General features: G+C 31.0%; 1 pseudogene; it reads left to right on the top strand.

Moving 5' to 3' along the window:
- The first annotated feature begins 18,170 nt into the window (after window positions 1-18,170).
- Window positions 18,171-20,958, top strand: LOC149532850 (uncharacterized; annotated as a pseudogene).
- The last annotated feature ends 3,141 nt before the right edge of the window (window positions 20,959-24,099 follow it).

The following is a 24,099-nucleotide window of genomic DNA, read 5'->3' as shown; positions in this document are numbered from 1 at the left end:
AGTTCTCTATGAACAACTAAAAAGCATGCCAAAAATAACTAACCAAAGATTCAAAATGGTTAAGTCAGATATGTCATAACATGACATCACCAAGAACAAATCATACCAAAAACCTCAGTCTTATAAAAGCAATTAGAAAGAACTTCAAATATACTGATCAAAGGCTCCAAAATGGTTAAGTCAAGTAGCTCATACATTCACCTCAGCATCACATAGGAACATTGAAAAATAATAACAATCAATAGATCAACAGACATCATAGAGCATCTCAAACACATTACCATGGTTGAGTATAAAAGATCAAAATCAATTCATCATAACGTCCTAAGACTGGTCAAAGCTAGGTCAAACCCCAACCCAAAACATAGACAACACACACGAAACAGAGTAGTCTCATAGTTAGGTTTGATTTTGAAAACACATGGTTGAGTTAATTGTAAGGTTCCAGTTTTCATTCAATGTAATTTTTTGAATGCCTAAGATTTACCCTTTAGCCCTTACAATTTAACCCATTCATTTATTCGAATTAACTATAGAATTACCCCCATTATTTAAAGTTAATTCCCTAAAATAATCAAAGGAAAATTATTTATTTATTTAATTTATTACAATAATAGTCGTTGATTTAAAAATAATAATTTACAATTTTATAAAAATCAAGATTATTTAATAATAAGTAAATAAATTTCAAACTTCACTATTTTTCTTATTAATTATTAAATATTAATAATTAATAATATTATCGATAAATTTATTTAATAATTAAATTTATAATTAAAAATTTATTCATAAACATTATTAAAAAATAATACAATTATTATAAAAGACTTAATAATAATATTATTAAATAGTAATGAAATATTATTAAAATTTATTAACAAATAAAATAATAACAAAATTCATAAATTTGAAAAAATAAATTTAAAAACCTACATGTTTTAAAAAGCTCGTTGGCTTTATTAAAGGGTCGTGCGGCCTCTCTGCTATCACGAGACTTGTGACAGCACCACTATCATAGTACCTGTGGTAGCAAGTTTGTGTACCATCGACCATGCAGTGTTGGGAAGTGGGGTTGTGGTGGCCCCTCCTCCCTCCCTATACACACACACACACACACACACACACACACACACACACACACACACACACACACACACACACACACACACACACACATATATATATATATACGTGTATATATATACACATATATACATGTATATATACACGTATATACATGTATATATATATATATATATATATATATATATATATATATATATATATATATATATATATATATATATATATATATATATATATATATATATATATATATATATATATATATATATATATATATATATATATATATGGAGGTGAGGTTTGTTGAAACAAATCTTATAACATTTATATTAAAAATAAAAAATAAAAAATATATATATATATATATATATACACACACACATATATACATACATACATACATACATATTTATTTAATTTTTTAATTAATTTTTTTAATAAAAGCTCCACTGGTACTCTAATAGAAGAAAAAATACCAACCTGTCAAATTTAATTGCTAAAATTTTGATATCATTACAAACCCGTCCCTGTGAAATACTCAAATTTTAAAACTATTGAAGAAGTATTGTAATGATACTTCCAATCTTCCTATTTATAGACAAATCAACATGCATAACAGAATTTTTAAACTACAAGATTGAAAGATTCATTTGCAATGAAACACAGACAATCAATTCACAGTCACGAAGAAGGCAAAATTATTTAAATAACATAATCAACTTTTCAATTCAAGACATACGAATCTACTTGGACTCTGATGCTAAATCATAAACACTTAGAAGATTTGTGAGAAAAATTTCTTCTCTCAAAACCTTCTCTATACCAAAAATTCTCCTTCCAAAATTCACAGTCCCTCCATACTGAACCCTCAAATTGTGATATGAAATTTTGTCCTAAAATTGGGGCACTAATTGTACATTCACCCAAGAGAACTCTCTGCTCACCAGATTTTAACTCTTTATTAACATTTCTCTATCTTTTCTTTATCTTTTCCATGCATGTTTATTGAATTATAAAATAACTTTACTTAATTTTCACTCGACTAATCTTTTTAATTAATGTATTAAATTTTAATCTCATCCACACATCATGCAATCTTAAATTTTTTAATAAATTAATATCTTTTTCATGCTTTACTTTATTTTTGAAACATTAATAGATAAAATATTTATTAACATAAATAATAATAATATTTAGCATTTATTTAAAAATGAACTGTAAATATATTATTATTAAAATAAATAAATATTATCACATTCTGAAATTAAACTTATAACTTTTATCTTTAAATTTAATTCTTTTTTTAAATTAAGTTCCCAATTAATTAAATATAATTAAATATTAAAATATCATAATAATATTCCATTAAATTAAATCATTAATTCAATCATTTAATTTGACTTAATTTATAGAAAAACACCTAAAGACCTATGGGACAAAATATGAAAACCAATCAAAGAAAAACACATACAAAATAAAACTAAAGGGTTATAATCACAAATTAATGTCATACAATGCATTCGGAAGTTAAACAACTCAAATACTTATCCTAATTTTCTAGGACAAATTACTTAAAGGTTTAGGATTTGGATTTAAAAATTTATCTCCCCTCTCTTACCATTGAGATAATACGATAGGATACGCTCATCCTAGCAATTCAAGGAGGTCGATACTTGGTACCTGCAATCTACATAAAATTCATGTATGTAGAAACACAATATTCTAAGCTAAATAGACAATGATCGAAAGTGGTGCATCGTGTAGCTCTCGACTAGCAGGTGACTACGACTCCCTTCATTAACCACATTAGAAACACCATACATAAACAAAACATACATGCACAACATACACATGTAGTATGGGATAAATATCCATAAGAAAACACATGATAATCCATCTAACTAATCATTATCAATAACTAAAATCACTGAATAATCATCATGCATACATAAAGTATAGAGTAGCAAGAAATCTCATCATATAATCAAATGAATGTGAAACAATATCTAATAATCTAAAACAATACTACTAATAATCAAGCATAAAACTAGCCTAAAAGACTTTGGCAATGATAACTAAAATGCAAACTAGGGGGAGTGCTACATCCACCCCCCTAGAATTAGGCTTACTCTTGGAAACCTACAAGAATGGTAAAGCTAAAGAACTCACTATGTGGGTCCCATTGGACCCTTTCCCCTTGTAGGAGGATATGGTTCCACATGAGAAATATACTCCATTGAAACTCCTCTACTCTCTACGTGCACTAGACTTCTAAACACTACCCCCACTAGGATAAGATTGAATACTGTGAGATGGTTGGTCATACTAGTTGCCCTTATTATGTTGTGCACTTTGATAGTTCTTAGAGATAGAACCACCATCACCACTCTGAGTTGGAGGATATGATCCTCCCTGGTGCTAATTACCACTAGAAGGAGGTTTCCTATTGCCACTAGAGTTGTGGTTACCCTTAGGTCCTGGTGTTGTAGGTGCTCACATAAAACTCCCATGTCCTAGGTTAACACTTTTCTCCAAAAGAACAACTCAATGTATTGCATCCTTGAGGGTTTTAGGTTAAAACACCCCCAACTAGGCGCTTGTTCAAGCCTCTGAAGAAATGTTGTGCCAACTATGTTGGTTTGTCACTAATTCTTGAAAAGGACATGAGCTCATAGACCTTGCACTCATACTCTACTATGGTCATAGTGAACTGCCTCAAGTTGTGGAACTCATTTTCTCTATGTTGCCTCCATTCCTCTGGTATGAATTTCTCATGAAATTTTTCCAAAAATATCTCCCATGTGACACTATTCATGTCTATGCCCAACTTCTCTTCAATAGTCCACCAAGTGGCTCCAAAGAATTCTAGGTTTGTAATAGCAAACCTTGCTTTGACATTACTATCAAAGTCTTGAATAGAAAAAACCTTGTCAACAGAAATAAGCTACTACTTGGCTACATAACCTAAACCTAACCCATTAAAGAGTTTGACCGTGGACCTCTGGAGGTCCTTCATTTTAGTAGATACAAATGATCTCTATCAATCCCTTTGAGGGATCCTAGACCTAGGTCTATGCTCATGTCCTGTCTTATGTGCTCCATCCTGACCAATGCCTTGAAGAGGAGGTAGGTGATCAATGATGGTCTTCATCATTTTCCTCAAGTCAACTTCCTCAAAGTTGGCCTGTTGCTCTCTATGGTTCTCTTCCTAATGCTCACTAACATGCTCTTTCCTACCCTCTTCCTGATTTAAGTCCTCATGAACAAACTCATGTACACTAGTGTTTCTACCTCATCCATGGCCTAGGCTATGACCACTAATAGAAGATACCATCCCAGATACCATCCTACAATAATATCCAAGATATAAGATGCAATAATAACCATAAAACATACTACTATAAAGCATAGATAAAAGACACATGTTTGAAAATAGTATAAGTTCAATTCTCATTTTCTCCTTTTTTAGGTTGAAGTATATTTTAGTTTTGAAGTCTAAATGTTCAAATTTGAAAATATAGAACTATATGTTTATGTTTTTTTTTAGTTCAACAAGTTCAAGTTTCAGTTTGAAATAGATATACATAACAGTTTAAATTTCATTTTAGTTCAACTAGTTAACAACTAGTGGCATTCTGACATACCCAAAGCTCCCAATGTAGAACTCAGGCTATGATACCAAATTTAACACCTTGCCAAGGGATCCAAAAGAGCTACCCTAAAGTTTTAATTAAGTTTACCAAAAAAAAAAAAAAAAAAATTAAAGAAAGAATAACATACACGTCAAACATAAAGTAGGAGAAGCAATAACATACAATCATACATAAGAAAACATAACAGATTACATTCCTTGAGGATCTGAAGATGTTGAGCCACATTTAATTTTTAATTAGTACTAAGTCTAATAAATAGCACATCCACATGAAAGAATAATTAAAAGTCAAAAGTCCATTTAAATAATATACATTTGTTCTGAATGCCACTTGGCAATAAAATTTGGAATGCTCAATCATCCACTATACATGTCATAGGGTACGAAAGGCTAAAAGAATATACATTTATAAAAATAGATTACATCTTCCTTCTTGGATCCATTATACAAAGTACAATATAATAAATGAAACCATTAGTCATAAAAGATATAAACATCTATCATAAGATATAACCATCCATCATAATGATACGAAGATAAAATGAAAAGAAATGTAGATAAGGAAACTCCAGCCATGGTATCAATGGACAGATCTCAATGCTAAGAGTAAAAAGCACTACCACCTAATTGTGTGGAACCTAAATGGCCCACTCCCACTATGTTGAGGAGATAGTCTCAAGTCCCTAATAGGATATCAATCCAAATATCAAAAGTACTCTCTAAGTACAGGAAATCCTAAAAGTAATCTAACTAAAAGGTTCCAATATAAATCAACATCTAAACCTAGATGCACACAAAGACACATAGGAAACCTACTACGTAAATGGGCAACTATCATGACATGAATCAATGATAGAGTTATCCTGGTACTCTCTTAGGACCTCGGCTCCCTAGTGATCATATGCGGCACTAGTATCCTCTCATACTAACAAGGCATACTAATAATGCAAGGTCACAACCAAGCATTCTCTCTACTCCCATCCTAGTTTGTACTAGCCCTCAAGGCATGGGCAAGAACATACAAGGACTCTTGTTAGGTTCATTTTACTCTCATTTAGTGTAGTTCTTTCACTTATTAAGAAACTTAGAATGAGTTACTGTGGCAGCCACTTAGGGCCCTGACCTCCATTACAAGCCACTCCCTGACATTACATATAGATAACCTAACCTATGCTCATAAAAGTATAAATCACATAGTCATATAAAATCACTTCAGTCCTATACAAGTGACTAGAAAGCATCAAAAAATAATTCATAATAATACAACAGTTCTCTATGAGCAACTGGAAAACATCCCAAAAATAATTGATCGAAGACATGAAATGGTTAAGTCAGATATGTCATAACATGAAATCACCAAGAATAAATCATACCAAACACCTTATTCCTATAAATGCAATTGGAAAGCAATCCAAATATATTGATCGAAGACTCCAAAATGGTTAAGTCAAGTAGGTCATACATTCACCTTAGCTTCACACAAGAACACTGGAAAGCAATATGAATCAATAGATCAACACACATAATAGAGCATACTAGACACATTACTATGGTTGAGTACAAAAGATTGAAATTAGTTCATCATAATGTTAGAAATGCAGAACTCCCAAGCCTTTGGTAACATCCTAAGACTAGTCAAAGCAAGGTCAAACTGAAACCCAAAACATAGACAACACACAAGAAACAGAGTAGTCTCACAATTTGGTTTGATTTTGAAAACACATGGTTGAGTTAATTGTAAGGTTCCAGTTTTCATTCAATGTAAGTTTTTGAATGCTTATGATTTACCCTTTGACCCTTACAATTTAACTGATTCATTTATTCGAATTAACTATAGAATTACCCCCATTATTTAAAGTCAATTCCCTAAAATAATCAAAGGATAATTATTTATTTATTTAAATTTATTAAAATAATACCCGTTGAATTTAAATAAAATAATTTACAATTTTATTAAAATTAGGATTATTTAATAATAAGTAAATAAATTTTAAACTTCACTATTTATCTTATTAATTATTAAATATTAATAATTAATAATATTATCAATAAATTTATTTAATAATTAAATTGATTATTAAAAATTTATTAATAAAAATTATTAAATAACAATACAATTATTATAAAACACTTAATAATAATATTATCAAATAGTAATGAAATAATATTAAAATTTATTAATAAATAAAATAATAACAAATTTCGTAAATGTTAAAGAAAAATAATTTTAAAATAACCTATTTGTTTTAAAAAGCTCATCGGCTTTAATAGAGGGTCATGTGGCCTCTTGTTGTCGCAGGGCTTGTGATAGCACTATTGTTGCAATACTTGTAGCAGCAAGTTTGTCTACCACTAGCCATGGGGTGTTGGGAGGTGGGGGGGTGGTGCCCCCACCTCCCCCACAATATATATATATTTCTAGTAATAAAATTTCTAGTGGTACTCTAATAAAAGAAAAACTACAAACTCGACAAATTTAATTGCTAAAATTTTGGTTTAGTTACAAATCCTTCCTTGTGTAAAAAACCTCCCCTCCATATGAAATAGCTTATTATATATATATAGCGGTACTCTAATAAAAGAAAAACTACCAACTCACCAAATTTAATTGCTAAAATTTTGGTTTCATTACAAATCCTTCCCTGTGTAATATTCAAATTTTAAAACTACTGAAGAAGTATTGTAATGATACTTTCAATCTTCACGTTTACAGAGAAATTAACATGCATAATAGAATTTTCAAACTACAAGATTGAAAGATTCATTTTTGATGAAATACAGACAATCAATTCACAGTCACAAAGAAGACAAAATTATTTAAATAAGGTAATCAATTGTGCAATTCAAAACATAAGAATCTGCCTAGATTTTGATGCTAAATCGCAAATACCTAGAAGATTTGTGAGAGAAATTTCTTCTCTCAAAACCTTCTCTCTACCAAAATTCTCCTCTCAAAATTCTCATTCCTAAAAAATAAACCCTCAAATTGTGATATGGAGTTCTCTCCTAAAATTGGGGCACTAATTGTGTGTTCACCTGAGAGATGTCTTTGTTCACTAGACTTTGACTCTTTATTAACAAATAAATCTCTCATGCAAACAACTTTAGTATTTTGTTTAACTTCGTACATTACATTAATTTTCATAGTATGAGCCGACATTCTCATGTAAAATAACATCACCTGTAATAAAATATTTGAATGCTAAGAGGATTTAAAATAGTATCTATGGGCGGCAATTGATAAGCTTGAAGAGTATTGCTGATTTACACACACATGTGAATATCCATAAAAATCACACTAAAAAGATATGTTGGAATAAAAAATCAAAGACCAATTCTATTTTAGGTTACATGAAATCACAATGTAGATGTAGCTATGAATAAAGTTGGTAGAAGATTGCAAGTATGACCAAAGTTTTTATTTAGTACAAATGTTCAAGTGTGAGTAGTGACATAAAGATAGAAAAGTTTAAGTATTCAAGAAGGATAACAAATATCTTGAGTAAATTGAAATTATTGTGGGATAAAAGATTAATCTCATGTGTGTGCAATAAGTTATTTCTCTTTTTTCCACTATTAGATATAGTCATAACCCAATCCATAGTGTTTCTATATAGAACTTGTGGGAATTTAAAATAGCATGAGCTAACATTTTCATATATATAAAATATTTGCATTTCTAATATAATGCTTGAATTATCTCTCATGTCCCATTGATTGTGATACTCTTAAAATATTTTGTTGCATCTGAACACTCTTCATTGAATATTTGGAATTTAGGAATTGGCTAGGAAACTATCTAATAGCTTTGCTCTATGAGCTAATTCAAATAATTATGGAAGGTTTACTCTCAACTATTTAAGGCTATCTTATTTAGGCTCTTGGATTTTAGGCACCCACATAAAAAAAACATTTTATGAAGGCTTCTCAATAGTTTTCTAGTTCTAAAAAAATATTTAGCAAATTTAATGAGGTCCCCTTTGATAAGATTCCAAAATAATTGGAAGAATGCAAGGGGATTAGATGAAATTAGGAAAATAAATGAATAATTAGTACAAAGAGTGAAATTTGTTGATGAGTTACAAGAAAAGGTCAAGAAATTAGAATAGGAGAGTCATTTGTTACAAGATAAACTAAATCAATCACTTAAAATGACCAATAAGTTCTTGAAATTGAAAGTGGTATGGAACATTTCTTATAGTACAAAATATTTCTATTTGACACTCGAGAAATGTCATTGTTCTGAATTTTTTTGTGAAAATAAATATGACAAGTTGAATGACAAGTCAAAATATTCAAGTCATTTTATGATAATGTTTGGTTCAAAATAATAAAAAGAATCAATTTCAAATGTAAAGGAAGAGAGAAGCATGTGTAGGGAATGAGAAATTTTATTTAGTAAATAATGAGACCAAAATATTAAGTTAGTTGATGTGCTACAAGAAAATAAGAGATGAATATTTGTTCAAGTGACTTAGTTAAAGGAATGGAGACTATTTAGTATTCACATTGCAATAGGAAGGTCATACAAAGGATAGATTTTGGTATCTAGATCCATGTAGTACTTAGGGTTTGAAGCATAACACTAAATAGATATGTTGGAATAAAAAATTGAACATCAATTCTATTTTAGTTACACAAAATTACAATGTAGATGTAGCTATGAATAAAGTTGGTAGAAGATTGCAAGTATGGCCAAAGCTTTTTTCAATACAAATGCTCAAGTATGAGAAATGACATAAAGATAGAAAAGTTTAAATGTTCAAGAAGGATAAAAAATAGCTTGAGTAAATCAAAATTATTGTGGGATAAAAGATTAATCTCATGCATGGGCAGTAAGTTATTTCTCTTTATTCCACTATTAGATATAGTCATAATCTAGTCCATATTTTTTCTATATAGAATTTGTGGGAATTTGAAATAGCATGAGCCGACATTTTCATATATACAAAATATTTGCATTTCTAATATAATGCTTGTATTATCTCTCATGTCCCATTGATTGTGATACTCATAGAATATTTTGTTGCATCTAAACACTCTTCATTTAATATTTGGAATTTAGGAATTGACTGGGAAACTATCTAATAGCTTTGTTTCATGAGCTAATTCAAATAATTATGGAAGGTTTACTCTCAACTATTTAAAGCTATCTTATTTAGGCTCTTGGATTTTAGGCACCCACATAAATAAAAAAATTATGAAGGCTTCTCAATAATTTTCTAGTTCTAAAAAATTATTTAGCAGATTTAATGAGGTCCCCTTTGATAAGATTCCAAAAGAATTGGAAGAATGCAAGGGGAATCCATCTGATCAAGGTGCCTTATAAGATTTCATAGAGAACACCTACCACCTTGAGTTCTTCTGCAGTGGCAAGAGAGAGGATTTTCTCATTATCAATATTTCTTAGCACCCTTGGGTTGGAGTTAATGAGATATCTCAAATCTCCAAGTCCATAACTACAATTTGGTTAGCAAGAATTTATTCAAAGAAGTGGGAAACACATCCTCCTAGCTCATCTGGTTTAGAAAGAGTGTTCTTGTTATCATCTAGGAAAAAAATGATAATATTTCTCTTAGGATGGTTAGAAACTAACCAATAGAGGAGAGAAGTGTTCCTATATCCCTCTAACAACCACTAAAATCTAGTGATTAATTTTTATTATATTAGGGTTTGGTATATTTCTTATTTTTTTAAAATTACAAATCTCATATTGAAGGAAAAAGAATGTTGTGAGTTAAATGTGTCAAGAAGTTGTAGTTTGTGAAACCTTTGAAAAAATATTTTTTATTTTGCAAAGGTAATTTAAATGTGGATGAATTACCAATAGAGAGAGTTCAATTTTTGGCAAAGGTAAAATTTGATCATAAAACTTGAAAAGGTATTTGTGCTTGTTTGGTTAGTTGGTTGTGTTTTCTGAAATTCATTGTGATTTTTGTGAAGTCAATCTCTCCCAAATAAGAAAATATTTGATTCATAATAATTTCTAAACTCTATTGAGTAGAATTGTAAGGATCTAAAGACTGCTAAGTCAAAGAAGGTAAAAAATACTCCAGGAAGAGTGAAAGGGTGCAAAAAGAACTTTTGAAGGAGGATCATCACAATTGTAAAATAATTATTGAAAGGTACATATAATTTTGTAAGGGAGAATAAGGTGATTCTATTTATCTATTAAAATGGGAAATGTTTGTAAAAGAATGATAAATGAAAATGTAAATTTAAGATCTAATATAGAAAATAAAGGAGAAGAATTAATAAAGATAAAGACAAATATACAAGTTTAATATGCTATAGGATCTTTTGGAAATTTTTGACAACATTAAATAGAGATGACTAAATACATAAAAGAGAGAGATTGGTAGAAAAATGCAAATTCAATTTTATTTTTATTTTTACAAAGAATTGGACAAAACTGAAAAAAAAAAATTTGTAGAGCTAGAAGAAAGACTAAAATATGTGATGAAATTAGGAAAATAAATGAATAATTAGTACAAAGAGTGAAATTTTTTGATGAGTTACAAGAAAAGATCAAGAAATTAGAATAGGAGAGTCATTTGTTACAAGATAAACTAAATCAATCACTTAAAATGACCAATAAGTACTTGAAATCAAAAGTAGTATGCAACATTTCTTATAGTACAAAATATTTCAATTTGACACTCAAGCAATGTGATTGTTCTAAATTATTTTGTGAAAATAAATATGACAAGTGGAATGAAAAGTCAAAATATTTAAGTTATTTTTTATGATAATGTTTGGTTCAAAATAATAAAAAGAATCAATTTCAAATGTAGAGGAAGAGAGAAGCATGTGTAGGGAATGAGAAATTTTATTTAGTAAATAATGAGACAAAAATATTAAGTTAGCTGATGTGCTGCAAGAAAATAAGAGATGAATATATGTTCAAGTGACTTAGTTGAGAGAATTAAGACTATTCAATATTCGCATTGCAATAGGAAGGTCATACAAAGGATAGATGTTGGTATCTAGATCCATGTAGTACTTAGGGTTTGAAGCATCACACTAAAAAGATATGTCAGAATAAATAATCAAAGATCAATTCTATTTTACATTACATGAAATCACAATGTAGATGTAGCTATGAATAAAGATGGTAGAAGATTGCAAGTATGCCCAAAGTTTTCTTTTAGTACAAATATTCAAGTGTGAGCAATAACATAAAGATAGAAAAGTTTAAATGTTCAAGAAGGATAACAAATAGCTTGATTAAATCAAAATTATTGTGGGATAAAAGATTAATCTCATGCATGGGCAATTAGTTATTTCTCTTTTTTCCACTATTAGATATAGTCATAATCATATCCATATTGTTTCTATATAGAACTTGTGCGAATTTAAAATACCATGAGCCAACATTTTCATATATATATATAATATTTTCATTTCTAATATAATGCTTGAATTATCTCTCATGTCGCATTGATTGTGATACTCTTAGAATATTTTGTTGCATCCAAACACTCTTCATTGAATATTTGGAATTTAGGAATTGACTAGGAAACTATCTAATAGCTTTGTTCCATGAGCTAATTCAAATAATTATGGAAGGTTTACTCTCAACTATTTAAGGCTATCTTATTTAGGCTCTTGGATTTTAGGCACCCACATTAAAAAAAAAATTATGAAGGCTTCTCAATAGTTTCTAGTTCTAAAAAATAATTTAGTAGATTTAATGAGGCCCCCTTTGATAAGATTACAAAAGAATTGGAAGAATGCAAGGGGAATCCATCTGATCAAGGTGCCTTATAAGATTCCATAGATAACACCTACCACCTTGAGTTCTTCTACAATGCCAAGAGAGGATTTTCTCATTATCAGTATTTTTTAGCACCCTTGGGGTGGAGTTAATGATATATCTCAAATCTCCAAGTCCATAACTACATTTTGGTTAGTAAGAATTTATTCAAAGAAGTGGGAAACACAACCTCCTAGTTCATCTGGTTTAGAAAGAGTGTTGTTATTATCATCTAGAAAAGAAATGATAATATTTCTCTTAGGATGGTTAGAAGCTAACCAATAGAGGAGAGAAGTGCTCCTATCTCCCTCTAACAACCACTAAAATCTAGTGATTAATTTTTATTATATTAGGATTTGGTATATTTCTTATTTTTTTAAAATAAAAAATCTTATATTGAAGGAAATAGAATGTTGTGAGTTAAACATGTCAAGAAATTTTAGTTTGTGAAACCTTTGAAAAACTATTTGTATTGTACAAAGGTAATTTAAATGTGTATGAATTACCAATAGAAAGAGTTCAATTTTTGGCAAAGCTAAAACTTGATCATAACACTCGAAAAGGTATTTGTGCTTGTTTAGTTAGTTGGTTGTGATTTCTGAAGTTCATTGTGATTTTTGTGAAGTCAATCTCCCCAATAAGGAAATATTTGATTCATAATAATTTCTAAACTCTATTGATTGGACCTGTAAGGATCTAAAGACCACTAAGTCAAAGAAGGTAAAAGATACTTGAGGGAGAGAAAAAGGGTGCAAAAAGAACTTTTGAAGGAGGATCATCACAAATGTAAAATAATTATTGAAAGGTACACATATTTTTGTAAGGGAGAATAAGGTGATTCTATTTATCTATTATAATGGGAAATGTTTGTAAAAGAATGATAAATGAAAATGTAAATTTAATATCTAATATAGAAAATATAGGAGAAGAATTAATAAAGATAAAGACAGATATACAAGTTTAATATGCTATAGGATCTTTTGGAAAAAAAAATGAAAACATTAAATAGAGATGACTACATACATGTGTGTGTGTGTGTGTGTGTGTGTGTGTGTGTGTGTGTGTGTGTGTGTGAGAGAGAGAGAGAGAGAGAGAGAGAGAGAGAGAGAGAGAGAGAGAGATTGGTAGAAAAATGCAAATTCAATTTTATTTTTATTTTTACAAAGAATTGGACAAAACTGAAAAAAAAATTAAAGAGCTAGAAGAAAGACTAAAATATGTGATGAAATTAGGAAAATAAATGAATAATTAGTACAAAGAGTGAAACTTGTTGATGAGTTACAAGAAAAGGTCAAGAAATTAGTATAGGAGTCATTTGTTACAAGGTAAACTAAATCAATCACTTAAAATGACCAATAAGTAATTTAAATTGAAAGCAATATGCAACATTTGTTATGGTACAAAAGATTTCAATTTGATACTTGAGAAATGTGATTGTTCTGAATTTTTTTGTGAAAATAAATATGACAAGTGGAATGAAAAGTCAAAATATTTAAGTTATTTTTTATGATAATGTTTGGTTCAAAATAATAAAAAGAATCAATTTCAAATGTAAAGGAAGAGAGAAGCATGTGTAGGGAACGAGAAATTTTATTTAGTAAATAATGAGACCAAAATATTAACTAGTTAGCTGATGTGCTACAAGAAAATAAGAGATGAATATATGTTCAAGTGACTTAATTGAAGGAATGGAGACTATTCAGTATTCACATTGCAATAGGAAGGTCATACAAAGGATAGATATTGGTACCTAGATCCATGTAATACTTAGGGTTTGAAGTGTCACACTAAAAAGATATGTTGGAATAAAAAATCAAAGATCAATTCTATTTTAGGTTACACAAAATCACAATGTAAATGTAGCTATGAATAAAGTTGGTAGAAGATTGCAAGTATGACCAAAGTTTTTTTTTAGTACAAATGTTCAAGTATGAGCAATGACAAAGATAGAATAGTTTAAATGTTCAAGAAGGATAAAAAATAGCTTGAGTAAATCAAAATTATTGTCTAGCCAAACATCTAGAAAGTTAGTTTTTGAAAAGGTTAAGTATTTTGTTTTGTAGAATTGGAAAACATAGATTTGAAGGAGTACAACACTAGTTGTTGAAAAGTAAGAGAACATTATTTCTAAATTAGATAGAAGAAAGCATTTGGATAGTAAACAGTGGATGTCAGAAGATAGTGTAGACAATAAAAAGAAATAAAAATTGAATGGTGTGACATTCATGGAAGGTAACCCAAATCGAATATTATAAACATTCCGACAAAAAGTAACAGAAAATGGGGGTTGTAGGTAGATATTAATTTCTAACACCAATCTCAAAGTCTACATTAATTGCATCATTTTAGAGTCTTATTCCAACTACCATAATTTTAGATGGTTCTTATCATCCTTCACATTTTTTAACATCCATCATTCTAGATGGTTCTTATTGAGGTAGATGTAATTGATGAATTTGAGGAGAAAATATTATGAAGTATTAGAGTGCAATAACACATAGCCTAAATTTGAATATTATGTTCTAGTGTGAAGTGTTGATCCACTCCATTTACCCCTTTAATCTTAATATGAAATGAAAGAAAAAAAATGTGCACAGAGGTGGATTGACACACTAAATATTGTTATTTTATATAAAAGACTATAATGAATTGTCAAAACATTGTCACAATGAATGATCTAGCAATGTTACATTGAGTCTTTAAAAGATCTAGCTTCTAAAATTTCAAAAACAAATAATGATTCATAATGTCTGTTAGAAATAGTAATTTCTACTAAAAATTAATCATTATTCATTAGATGTTTCTTGTTTATTAGGTTTTGGTTTTGATTATGTCGACTGAAGTATTTTCTAGAAGTTTGTAGATATTTTGTCTTATCAACTAATGCTAGATTTCTTTAGAACATTATATGCTTGACTATAAAAAGGCACTATGTATTCATTTGAAATCATGCTGAATTAAATACAATATATTTTTATTCTACTACAACACATTGTGTTTTGTATTTTTTAATTTTCCCATGCCTCTACCCATCCATTAGATTCGTATCAGAGCCTAGTTGGATAGATGGTTTGACAAAATTTCAAATTGTCATAAAAGAGAAAGTGGTTGTTGGTGTTGCTAAATCGTGGAGGATTGTTTGTGTTATCAAAAAGATAATTTGTTTTGAAGAAGACCACACATGAAGTGTTGAGCAAGAAAGAGGGCAAGTCAACAAAATAGGTATGGTGTGAATTCTTATAGTTATGTAATTAGGTATTTGAGAAATTATAACTGCAGAAGAATATTGTGAGGAGTCTAGCTATCTAAAGGTTTCTTTCGAGTTGTTTGAAGATTTAATTCTGGAAGTGAAAAGGTATTTAGAATTTTCTAAAAGATAGAGTAAAGTGTGTTAAATTGTTGATTTCAATGGGAAAAGCTAGCAGAGTTCAAAAAGAGAAGACAAATAAGTTAGAAGAAGAATTAGTGATGGTGAAGAAAGAAAATGCAAGATTGTTGTGTGAAAAAATTATTTTGCAAAATGAATTGGAAAAATTAAGAAATGAAATGGGAGAACAAAAGCCTAAATTGTTAAATAAAATTAGTGTCCATATAGAGGCAATTGAAGAGCTAGAGGATAAATTTAAATTTGTGGAAGAAGTATATAATTGGTAGGTGAAAGAAACATGCAAGCTTAGAGAGAAAAATAAAGAGTTAGAAGAAAAGTTAAATTTATTTGATGATGCTAAGAAAAAGAACAAATTTTAAGAAGAAAATGTGAAGAAATTGGAAGAGGAAAATAGTATGTTAAAGAAGGAATTGTCTACTTTGAAACAAGAGAAAGAATGTTTGAATACAAAACCATTTGTATGTGATGTATCATGTGACACAAATGATTTGAGTGATTACACAATTAAGAAATGTGATTTTACTAAAGTTGGAAGTGTTTGTGATGAGAAGTGTAAGAAAGAAAATAACAAGAAGCTTGTAGATTTTGTTTGTTATGGTAGTAATAGTGTTGGTTTGAAGATTATAGAAACAATGGGCTTCAAAGGTAACGGTCTAGGAAAACATGAGTAAGGAATAAGGAATCTGATTAATACTATAGTCAGGTCAAAATATGTAGGTCTTGGATATCATGTAGGCAATCGAAAGATGAATAAAGGTTCAAGAGAATTAATTGAAGGCATAAAGATTGTGCAATGTTCACACTGTAATAGGAAAGGGCATATGAAGGATAGATGTTGGGATATACATCCTTGTAATATTTGTGGCTTAAAATATTATTGTCATAAGACATGTTGGAATAGAGACTGCAAAAAGGATTCTATGGTAGGTTGTATAATAATAGATTCTGGATGGAGCTATGGATCAAATTGGCAAAAAAATTGCAGGAATGATCAAAGATTTATTTAGGTACAAATGTTCAAGTGTATGAAGGAATGCATCAACATTGGGAAACATATTAGAGCAAGGCGTCAAAGAGGCAAAAGGTTATTAGTAAACCCTATCATCGGCATTTGTGATAGATGGGGCAAAATTATCAGTGGATCCTATGAAAAGAGGAAATTGTTGGCAACCAATTGCTGACAAGATGTTTGTAGAAATTAAAGGCCGCAACCTTGGAAGACACTACTCATGCATTAACAAATATGAAGATTACATAGCACATTGGGATTTTTATGTAACAACATTTGATAGTAGAAACTAGTGGGAAATGTTAGAAATAATAATTTCTACTAAGAATTAATTTGCCATCATTAGATGTTTCTAGATTATTAGGTTTATGTTTTGGTTATATTGGCTGAAGTATTTGCCAGAAGTTTGTAGAAATTTTGTCTTGTTGCCTAATGATGGATTTTTCTAGAACATTGTATACTTGCCTATAAAAAGACACTATATATTCATTTGAAATCATGATAAATTAAATACAATATATTTTTATCGTACCACAGCACATTGTGTTCTGTGTTTTTAGTTTTCCTTACCTGTGCCCATCCATCAACATCAAGGGTGAACTAATAATTAATTGATACTTGTCTGCATGTTATCCTCACTACCATGATTTATTCTTTCAATTCCATGGACCACTTTAACAATCAGTGTGCGTGGCTTCTCAAAAAAAATTTTGCATAATATTTCTATAATATCTACTATAGAGACTGCAACTTCAATTTTTACCATTAGGTATACTTCTCAGAAACGTGATCGTTTCAGAGTTTGAATGAATAAAAGACTTTCTTGAGTTTGCTGTTGCATTTTGTCTTATTCTCTGTATATTTATCCTTGAGCATAAATCGCCATCTGTAGCACATACAATATTTTGTACTCCAGAATAAGTCGACCCCCACTAAAGTACAAGGTTTTTGAAGTCGAAAATATGTCGACAAAGCATTGAGGTAAATTAACAATCTTCGTTGTTATCGTCGACTACGTGTTTACGAGGAGTCATTTTTTTACAATAAGTTCCATCGAGATTATAAATTTCAGGTAAACAATACGTGTGAAATCATATATATATGAAAGTTAAATTTTTTTCTATATATCGTTCACAGAAGACGCAATTCATAAGTAAAACTTTCTCAGAATAGTGTTGCAGCTATCAATACGAAATGAAATTCCATCAGTTGAATTTGACCATTTTTATACAATTCTGGTTATCTTGGCTTATGTTTCGGAGTTGATCCGTGTTCATGAATTGATGGGCTTAATGGGATGCCATCAATTCTCAGGAGGAATCGTATACGTGGCAGTTTTCCGAAAAGTTGAAAGAGATCTCGAATCACTAATTCCACAGGTTCGAGTACAAGTTTGGTCTCGTACAACTACACCCAAATTGTGGAACAATCAAACATTTCCCAGAGAGCTATCAAACCTTTCCCCAACGTTATTTCAACTGGGGTGGCGCTCAAAACAATTCTCCCATATTTGTATGGTTGGGCGAGGAACAAGAGATTAGAGGCGACTTGGATGTGGGCATTATCATAGAACATGCTCCTAACTTCAAAGCTCTTGTGCTATACATAGAGCTAGTGTACTGATTTCTCTTTAATTCCATACTCTTCGTTTTATATTACAGAATAAATTTAGTATGTTCGGTCATAGTTTCGGGATTCTATTTTAACGAGTACGTTATTAGGGCTAATTGTTGTAAGATATACAGCACCGATATTATTGGAAGTCAATGCGATTCGGGGGAGAGCCGGCAGCCTATGGAAATGCGAACACGTTGGGTTATTTCACATCCACGCAGGCCTTGGCTGATTATGCCACTGTCATTGTCGATTTGAAGAAAACCTTAAACGCTGAGAATTGTCCAGTCGTTGTATTTGGTGCATCCTATGGTGGAAGTAAGTAGGATTCATTTCACATAGAATATTTTTTTTATGTTTTTAAGTACTTGGGATTAAATTAGATTAAATGAGTTTTAAGTAATGAGATTGATGTGTGAATAGCTATTCATAGAACATGGGTCAATGAGATTGACTAAAAAACTACAGAATTAAATTCTGATAGCAATATCATAAGTTAACTTGTTGTGGAAAATATAGGTACCTTTAAACATCATACGAAGGAGAAAATTAAGCTTGAGAAAAATAAGTAGACTTTGACTATTTAACACTTTTGATTTTAAAATAAAACTTAGTGTGTAATGTTTAAACAGTCTCAAAAAGTATCTCCTACTTATGAATTGAAAACATCTCCTCAAGTATCCACACAACAATTGGTACCCTCACTTCATCTGCACCTCTCCTTTACTTCGATGACATGACTCCCACTTATGGTTATGGCAGCGTTGTCACAAACGTTTTCAAGGTATGCTCACTAATCTCTTTCAGCTTAATCTCACCATTGTATTTACCAAATTTGACATTTTAGACTAATGTGCAGAATATTGCAAGCGAGATATTCAACATTTGCCAGTAAGTAACGAAAATTATCTCTTGGTACCTTATAGTGGGCATACTGCTGATCAAAATCTCTTATCTCGGTATTCCTCGTGCAGAAATATCACTGATAAGAGTTCCCTGTACGATATTCTGGAGGATATATACGATAACGGAGCACACTACAATTTTGAACTTGTTAAAGGAATAATTAAGCAAGCTACCCAAACTTTCCAGCCATACCAATTATGTCTCTCATTGATTTAGTTCTATGACACAACCATAACTTACTACAGATTTGCATAGCGATCAACAGCCTACCCGGAGATAAAGACACTGTAGCCGGAATAGCATCTGATGCAAAAATAGCAAATGCGCCATTCGCATGCTTGAATTTGAGTCCAATGACATATCCCGGATTGGAATGGCAGGTAACTACAAATTATTTCTTGGTAAGAAGAAAAAAGGATATATTTATGCTGTCGATGTCTAACATATTTTCCTAATCCACAAACTTGCACCGAAATAGTATTTCCAATAAGCAATCCCCCCGGGACAACAATGTTATGGCCCTCCGTGTTTGATATCAATTCTTACTCGAATGCTACAAAAATATGGAGTTGTGCCACGCCCACACTGGGTAGCAACTGAATTCGGAGGACAAGTATGTAGTTTTTAACTTACTGTGGAATTTTCTCGAGGAATGTTTATCTTAAGTTATAATTACAGTTACACCTAAGGGGCATCATGCTTTTGATTGATTTTTATTAAGAAATGAGTCGCTATAATTAACGTGCAGGACATAAACAGAGTGTTAAAAGAATTTGGAGGCGATATCATCTTCTCCAATGGACTAAGAAATCCATGGAGCAGTGGAAGGTGAACTTCTTTTCTTATAAGGTTTTTTTGTAGAAATCTATGACAATTCTAATATACCATGTGAAAGGTGGATGGACAAGATAAACTAAAATAGAAAAATACTCAATATGTTGGGGCACTGATATATTTCATTAACCATTTTTTCCATGTCAATAACATTACAAGATGCTTCCATTTATAGAGGTCTTTGATTGTTTCCAAAAATATCTAAATTAATCGACATATAACAAACAGGCTTTTCTAGAACTATCTAAAAATAAACAACTTCTAGAACTTTATAAACCTAAATATTAATTTTACCTAACATTATTTGGTAATCCTCTTGGAATTTCTAGAATCCTCTATTATTCTTTAACAATCCATTTGAGGGGGAAATTACAAATTCCAGCAATTTTATGCCTATTAATCTTTCTATTTCTTTTGAAGTGGTTGTTAATTTAATTGATTGGGCATGTTCTAGACAAAATTTTAGCATGTTGACGAATATTTCTGAAACCATTGTAGCTATGGCGATCAAAGAGGGTAAGTTGTACTAGATTTGTTTGGTTCTCCTGTTTGTAATCAAACCAAAATGGTATTATCTTATAAGAGTTGAATGCCACACAGGAACGCATTGTGAAGGCATTGTGTCAAGTAATGTTGATGATCCAATCTGGTTGAAAGAACAATGACAAAAAGAGATAATGATCATCCAACAATGGATCGTTAGTTTTATGTAGCTTCGATAGCTATTTGTCCATATGTGATTAATTAGTAAATAATTATTAGAGTTACAAAAAATATTTGTTAATTAATTAGCTCCTTCTAGAAGCCACTAGTTACCTATTGGTTAGGTTGTTTTAATAAAAAAGCAACTAGAAACTTCATGGTTAGGTTGTCTTGATCAAGAAGCAATTAGAAACCTCTTGGTTAGGTAGTATAAAAAGAGGGTCAAGTGAGGCATTTGGAGAACAGAATAGAGGAACACAAGAAGTTGTAGAAGTATTTGCAATGTTAGAAAATGAGTTTGTAGTGATAGCAAACAATCTTGTAGTGTTAGCAAGAGTGCAGAGATAATGTTGGGGATATTAGTGGGGAATATTAGCAAGAGAAATTAGGAGGTTGTTTGAATTCTACTATTGAGAGGCAAGGAACTTTGTGTCTCTTAATTTACTGAAATTAATATATTTTCCATCTATAGAACTGGTTTTCGCTTAAGGGTTTTTTCAGGGATGACTTGTCCAAAAATATTGTGTTCTTTTTGTTGTGAATTTATTTTCATATTTTATTGGTGAAGTTGTAGTTGTGTTATTTTTTTGATATTAGCTATAAATTTTTTTTTAGTAGTTTAATAATTGTTTACAATATGAGATTAATAATCAGTGACTACAATAGTGTTATTTTTCACATGAAGCATTATTAAGGGTAGAAAATTTTTTCCCTAGGAAAGAAATTAAGGGTTGATCTCTTGAAAATTATTATTTTTTAATCCTTTGAGATGGCTTCAATTGGTTTGAAAGATCAGGATAGATTAGATGGTGCCTCAAATTTTGGTTTGTAGAAGACTAGAATTTCTTTATTGTTGGAAGAGAATAGTATCAAAGATTATGTTGTTAGGAATAAGGTGTCTCAACCTTGGATAATTCCTATTCTTATTATTTGTTTTGTAAAATGTATTTCTTGCAAATAATGTTGATGTGTCAACATCTTGAATTGTGTATAAGGAGATCATCACTAAAACGGTTATGACGGATTCCTATGACACATAAGAGCTATGTTAGGAAGTTTTAGTGATAGGTGAAGACATGTGACAATTGATAAATTTGAGTACTATACACTCTACCTCAATAGTAGGGTTCAAAAAAAAAATTTACGGTTCCTATTTTCTCGAAGAATGGTAAAACCCTAAAACGGTTACATTTGGGAGTAACCCTAAAAGTGAAGTGCATGTTATGAGCATTTTTAGGGTTTCAAAGAGGTAGAATGTGAAAAAGTGTATTGTTGGTACTGGGAGTTGCTACTGGTGTCTTATGTTGTCACTGTTGAACTTGCATTGCAAGTGTATTGTAACCTTGTGTTGAAGATAATACATTGTGCAGTTTCTAGAGGGGTGGGGTTGTTTTACCGAAAGGTTTTTCCCCACTGACAAATCTTTGTGTTATGTGTTTCTTTCTCTATCTATTTTCTTTATGCTTGCTTGGCTGAAATATTGTTGTTTACATGATATTGAGTCTATAATTGTAAAAGATTTAAATAGGATTTGCACCATGCTTCTCTTAAGAGATTAGTGTAGAAAGCTATTTTTGCACCTGAGTTTCCTTGCAAGTGGTATCAGAGCTTGACCAACTTTTGATCCTAGTTGTCGGGTAGGGTATTTTGATCTAATCTCAAGTTGAGTGGGAGTCTTTTGCAGAGCATCCTAAATCTTATTTGCAGATTGAGATGGCGAGTTCATCATATGGAAGAATGGAGGTGAAGAAATTTAATGGCACTAATTTCAAGTTGTGGAAATTGAAGATGAAAGACATGTTGGAAGATCGTAACCTACGGGAAGCAACTTCAAATGCTACAAGACCAAAAACTGTAGCTCAAGCAGATTGGGATATCAAAGATTGTAAAGCTAAGGGTCTCATAAGACTCTTTTTAACCGATGCAGTTCTTCTGAATATTCTAGATGAGAAAATCGCATATAATTTGTGGGAAAGACTTGGGGCCGTGTATTAGTCCAAATATTTGGTGAACAAGTTGTTCTTGAGGAAGAAGTTGTACTCTCTACAAATGTAGGAAGGTGGATCCTTAAGGGATCATTTAAATGCATTTAATCTGCTAGTTGCAGATTTGACTTTAGCTGGTGTCAAGTTAGAGGAGGAGGATCATTGCTACACACCTTTTTTTTCTTTACCGGATTCATGGTACCATCTTGTGATGGCTCTCAAAAGCACGTTAGTCACTTTCAAAATGGATGATGTGGTGTCTTCGCTTCTATCAAAGGAGATGTGGAGAAAGGCTTCCGTTTTGAAAAAAGAAGCCCTTGTTGTTCGTGGGAGATTCACAGAAAGAGGGAAGAAAAATGACAATAATTCTGGCAATAAGGGTAGATCCAAATCCTGTGGGAAGTCAAAGACTTCCAATAAGTCCAAGGAAAAATGTTGGAACTGTGATAAACCTGGGCACTTTCGTAAAGATTGCAAAGAGTCGAAGAAGAAGAAGAAAGGTTCAGATTTAGCTTCAGAAAGATCTCAAGAAGATGGTGATGCATTCATCATACCTTTGGCAGCTCATGCATTTAATGATGTGTGGTTGGTTGACTCGGGTGCATCTTTTCACATGACCTCTCATCGAATTTGGTTCTCAAAATATGAAGAGTTCGATGGTGGAAAGGTGTACTTGGGTGATGATTCTCACCTAAAGATAGTTGGATGCGGAAGGGTCACTATCAAATTTCCTAATGGATGAGTAAAGGGAATCAATGGAGTTATGTACATTCCAGGTTTGGCACAAAAATTATTATCTATAAGTATGTTGAATGATGTATGTGTGCAAGTTGTTTTTTTGAAAGAACGATGCAAGATGTTGAAAGGATCGATAGTGCTTGCAAGGGGTACTAGGAGAGGTACCTTATTTCAGCTATATGCATGTATTCCTCTATGTAATACTTCTTCATCCTCACCATCTGAACGAGCAGTGAAGAATACTATGGTTATTGGTTCTGATGGCAATGCAAACACTTTGGAAGGTAAGCTTCCTGCAGAAAAGACAATGTTATGGCATTTGAGGTTTGGTCACATTGGTGAAAAGGGTCTCATAACCTTTAAAAATAAAAGTCTTGTTGAGGGGTTAAATGATTGCAATCTTGAGTTCGACTTCTATAAACACTGTGT

Source organism: Cupressus sempervirens, chromosome 10 (assembly GCF_028749045.1).
Source record: "Cupressus sempervirens isolate cs-2001-9-10 chromosome 10, ASM2874904v1, whole genome shotgun sequence".
NCBI lineage: Eukaryota > Viridiplantae > Streptophyta > Pinopsida > Cupressales > Cupressaceae > Cupressus > Cupressus sempervirens.
The sequence above is the reverse complement of the archived record's forward strand: the minus strand, read 5'-3'. Positions and strand labels throughout refer to the sequence as shown.